Raw genomic sequence first — 5,194 nt, forward strand, 5'->3', positions numbered from 1 at the left:
GGTCCCCCAGCAGCCGTGGGGTGGGCTGGGGGCGGCTGCTGGGAGGCCGATCGCGGGGGGGTGTCCCACCCCCCGGCGATGGGTCCCCCAGCAGCCGTGGGGTGGGCTGGGGGCGGCTGCTGGGAGGCCGATCGCGGGGGGGTGTCCCACCCCCCGGCGATGGGTCCCCCAGCAGCCGTGGGGTGGGCTGGGGGCGGCTGCTGGGAGGCCGATCGCGGGGGGGTGTCCCACCCCCCGGCGATGGGTCCCCCAGCAGCCGTGGGGTGGGCTGGGGGCGGCTGCTGGGAGGCCGATCGCGGGGGGGTGTCCCACCCCCCGGCGATGGGTCCCCCAGCAGCCGTGGGGTGGGCTGGGGGCGGCTGCTGGGAGGCCGATCGCGGGGGGGTGTCCCACCCCCCGGCGATGGGTCCCCCAGCAGCCGTGGGGTGGGCTGGGGGCGGCTGCTGGGAGGCCGATCGCGGGGGGGTGTCCCACCCCCCGGCGATGGGTCCCCCAGCAGCCGTGGGGTGGGCTGGGGGCGGCTGCTGGGAGGCCGATCGCGGGGGGGTGTCCCACCCCCCGGCGATGGGTCCCCCAGCAGCCGTGGGGTGGGCTGGGGGCGGCTGCTGGGAGGCCGATCGCGGGGGGGTGTCCCACCCCCCGGCGATGGGTCCCCCAGCAGCCGTGGGGTGGGCTGGGGGCGGCTGCTGGGAGGCCGATCGCGGGGGGGTGTCCCACCCCCCGGCGATGGGTCCCCCAGCAGCCGTGGGGTGGGCTGGGGGCGGCTGCTGGGAGGCCGATCGCGGGGGGGTGTCCCACCCCCCGGCGATGGGTCCCCCAGCAGCCGTGGGGTGGGCTGGGGGCGGCTGCTGGGAGGCCGATCGCGGGGGGGTGTCCCACCCCCCGGCGATGGGTCCCCCAGCAGCCGTGGGGTGGGCTGGGGGCGGCTGCTGGGAGGCCGATCGCGGGGGGGTGTCCCACCCCCCGGCGATGGGTCCCCCAGCAGCCGTGGGGTGGGCTGGGGGCGGCTGCTGGGAGGCCGATCGCGGGGGGGTGTCCCACCCCCCGGCGATGGGTCCCCCAGCAGCCGTGGGGTGGGCTGGGGGCGGCTGCTGGGAGGCCGATCGCGGGGGGGTGTCCCACCCCCCGGCGATGGGTCCCCCAGCAGCCGTGGGGTGGGCTGGGGGCGGCTGCTGGGAGGCCGATCGCGGGGGGGTGTCCCACCCCCCGGCGATGGGTCCCCCAGCAGCCGTGGGGTGGGCTGGGGGCGGCTGCTGGGAGGCCGATCGCGGGGGGGTGTCCCACCCCCCGGCGATGGGTCCCCCAGCAGCCGTGGGGTGGGCTGGGGGCGGCTGCTGGGAGGCCGATCGCGGGGGGGTGTCCCACCCCCCGGCGATGGGTCCCCCAGCAGCCGTGGGGTGGGCTGGGGGCGGCTGCTGGGAGGCCGATCGCGGGGGGGGTGTCCCACCCCCCGGCGATGGGTCCCCCAGCAGCCGTGGGGTGGGCTGGGGGCGGCTGCTGGGAGGCCGATCGCGGGGGGGGTGTCCCACCCCCCGGCGATGGGTCCCCCAGCAGCCGTGGGGTGGGCTGGGGGCGGCTGCTGGGAGGCCGATCGCGGGGGGGTGTCCCACCCCCCGGCGATGGGTCCCCCAGCAGCCGTGGGGTGGGCTGGGGGCGGCTGCTGGGAGGCCGATCGCGGGGGGGTGTCCCACCCCCCGGCGATGGGTCCCCCAGCAGCCGTGGGGTGGGCTGGGGGCGGCTGCTGGGAGGCCGATCGCGGGGGGGTGTCCCACCCCCCGGCGATGGGTCCCCCAGCAGCCGTGGGGTGGGCTGGGGGCGGCTGCTGGGAGGCCGATCGCGGGGGGGTGTCCCACCCCCCGGCGATGGGTCCCCCAGCAGCCGTGGGGTGGGCTGGGGGCGGCTGCTGGGAGGCCGATCGCGGGGGGGTGTCCCACCCCCCGGCGATGGGTCCCCCAGCAGCCGTGGGGTGGGCTGGGGGCGGCTGCTGGGAGGCCGATCGCGGGGGGGTGTCCCACCCCCCGGCGATGGGTCCCCCAGCAGCCGTGGGGTGGGCTGGGGGCGGCTGCTGGGAGGCCGATCGCGGGGGGGTGTCCCACCCCCCGGCGATGGGTCCCCCAGCAGCCGTGGGGTGGGCTGGGGGCGGCTGCTGGGAGGCCGATCGCGGGGGGGTGTCCCACCCCCCGGCGATGGGTCCCCCAGCAGCCGTGGGGTGGGCTGGGGGCGGCTGCTGGGAGGCCGATCGCGGGGGGGTGTCCCACCCCCCGGCGATGGGTCCCCCAGCAGCCGTGGGGTGGGCTGGGGGCGGCTGCTGGGAGGCCGATCGCGGGGGGGGTGTCCCACCCCCCGGCGATGGGTCCCCCAGCAGCCGTGGGGTGGGCTGGGGGCGGCTGCTGGGAGGCCGATCGCGGGGGGGTGTCCCACCCCCCGGCGATGGGTCCCCCAGCAGCCGTGGGGTGGGCTGGGGGCGGCTGCTGGGAGGCCGATCGCGGGGGGGTGTCCCACCCCCCGGCGATGGGTCCCCCAGCAGCCGTGGGGTGGGCTGGGGGCGGCTGCTGGGAGGCCGATCGCGGGGGGGTGTCCCACCCCCCGGCGATGGGTCCCCCAGCAGCCGTGGGGTGGGCTGGGGGCGGCTGCTGGGAGGCCGATCGCGGGGGGGTGTCCCACCCCCCGGCGATGGGTCCCCCAGCAGCCGTGGGGTGGGCTGGGGGCGGCTGCTGGGAGGCCGATCGCGGGGGGGTGTCCCACCCCCCGGCGATGGGTCCCCCAGCAGCCGTGGGGTGGGCTGGGGGCGGCTGCTGGGAGGCCGATCGCGGGGGGGGTGTCCCACCCCCCGGCGATGGGTCCCCCAGCAGCCGTGGGGTGGGCTGGGGGCGGGCTGCTGGGAGGCCGATCGCGGGGGGGTGTCCCACCCCCCGGCGATGGGTCCCCCAGCAGCCGTGGGGTGGGGCTGGGGGCGGCTGCTGGGAGGCCGATCGCGGGGGGGGTGTCCCACCCCCCGGCGATGGGTCCCCCAGCAGCCGTGGGGTGGGCTGGCTGCTGGGAGGCCGATCGCGGGGGGGTGTCCCACCCCCCGGCGATGGGTCCCCCAGCAGCCGTGGGGTGGGCTGGGGGCGGCTGCTGGGAGGCCGATCGCGGGGGGGTGTCCCACCCCCCGGCGATGGGTCCCCCAGCAGCCGTGGGGTGGGCTGGGGGCGGCTGCTGGGAGGCCGATCGCGGGGGGGTGTCCCACCCCCCGGCGATGGGTCCCCCAGCAGCCGTGGGGTGGGCTGGGGGCGGCTGCTGGGAGGCCGATCGCGGGGGGGTGTCCCACCCCCCGGCGATGGGTCCCCCAGCAGCCGTGGGGTGGGCTGGGGGCGGCTGCTGGGAGGCCGATCGCGGGGGGGTGTCCCACCCCCCGGCGATGGGTCCCCCAGCAGCCGTGGGGTGGGCTGGGGGCGGCTGCTGGGAGGCCGATCGCGGGGGGGGTGTCCCACCCCCCGGCGATGGGTCCCCCAGCAGCCGTGGGGTGGGCTGGGGGCGGCTGCTGGGAGGCCGATCGCGGGGGGGGTGTCCCACCCCCCGGCGATGGGTCCCCCAGCAGCCGTGGGGTGGGCTGGGGGGCGGCTGCTGGGAGGCCGATCGCGGGGGGGTGTCCCACCCCCCGGCGATGGGTCCCCCAGCAGCCGTGGGGTGGGCTGGGGGCGGCTGCTGGGAGGCCGATCGCGGGGGGGTGTCCCACCCCCCGGCGATGGGTCCCCCAGCAGCCGTGGGGTGGGCTGGGGGCGGCTGCTGGGAGGCCGATCGCGGGGGGTGTCCCACCCCCCGGCGATGGGTCCCCCAGCAGCCGTGGGGTGGGCTGGGGGCGGCTGCTGGGAGGCCGATCGCGGGGGGGTGTCCCACCCCCCGGCGATGGGTCCCCCAGCAGCCGTGGGGTGGGCTGGGGGCGGCTGCTGGGAGGCCGATCGCGGGGGGGTGTCCCACCCCCCGGCGATGGGTCCCCCAGCAGCCGTGGGGTGGGCTGGGGGCGGCTGCTGGGAGGCCGATCGCGGGGGGGTGTCCCACCCCCCGGCGATGGGTCCCCCAGCAGCCGTGGGGTGGGCTGGGGGCGGCTGCTGGGAGGCCGATCGCGGGGGGGTGTCCCACCCCCCGGCGATGGGTCCCCCAGCAGCCGTGGGGTGGGCTGGGGGCGGCTGCTGGGAGGCCGATCGCGGGGGGGTGTCCCACCCCCCGGCGATGGGTCCCCCAGCAGCCGTGGGGTGGGCTGGGGGCGGCTGCTGGGAGGCCGATCGCGGGGGGGTGTCCCACCCCCCGGCGATGGGTCCCCCAGCAGCCGTGGGGTGGGCTGGGGGGCGGCTGCTGGGAGGCCGATCGCGGGGGGGTGTCCCACCCCCCGGCGATGGGTCCCCCAGCAGCCGTGGGGTGGGCTGGGGGCGGCTGCTGGGAGGCCGATCGCGGGGGGGTGTCCCACCCCCCGGCGATGGGTCCCCCAGCAGCCGTGGGGTGGGCTGGGGGCGGCTGCTGGGAGGCCGATCGCGGGGGGGGTGTCCCACCCCCCCGGCGATGGGTCCCCCAGCAGCCGTGGGGTGGGCTGGGGGCGGCTGCTGGGAGGCCGATCGCGGGGGGGTGTCCCACCCCCCGGCGATGGGTCCCCCAGCAGCCGTGGGGTGGGCTGGGGGCGGCTGCTGGGAGGCCGATCGCGGGGGGGGTGTCCCACCCCCCGGCGATGGGTCCCCCAGCAGCCGTGGGGTGGGCTGGGGGGCGGCTGCTGGGAGGCCGATCGCGGGGGGGTGTCCCACCCCCCGGCGATGGGTCCCCCAGCAGCCGTGGGGGTGGGCTGGGGGCGGCTGCTGGGAGGCCGATCGCGGGGGGGTGTCCCACCCCCCGGCGATGGGTCCCCCAGCAGCCGTGGGGTGGGCTGGGGGCGGCTGCTGGGAGGCCGATCGCGGGGGGGTGTCCCACCCCCCGGCGATGGGTCCCCCAGCAGCCGTGGGGTGGGCTGGGGGCGGCTGCTGGGAGGCCGATCGCGGGGGGGGTGTCCCACCCCCCGGCGATGGGTCCCCCAGCAGCCGTGGGGTGGGCTGGGGGCGGCTGCTGGGAGGCCGATCGCGGGGGCGGTGTCCCACCCCCCGGCGATGGGTCCCCCAGCAGCCGTGGGGTGGGCTGGGGGCGGCTGCTGGGAGGCCGATCGCGGGGGGGTGTCCCACCCCCCGGCGAT

This window comes from Chlorocebus sabaeus, chromosome 12 (genome assembly GCF_047675955.1).
Source record: "Chlorocebus sabaeus isolate Y175 chromosome 12, mChlSab1.0.hap1, whole genome shotgun sequence".
NCBI lineage: Eukaryota > Metazoa > Chordata > Mammalia > Primates > Cercopithecidae > Chlorocebus > Chlorocebus sabaeus.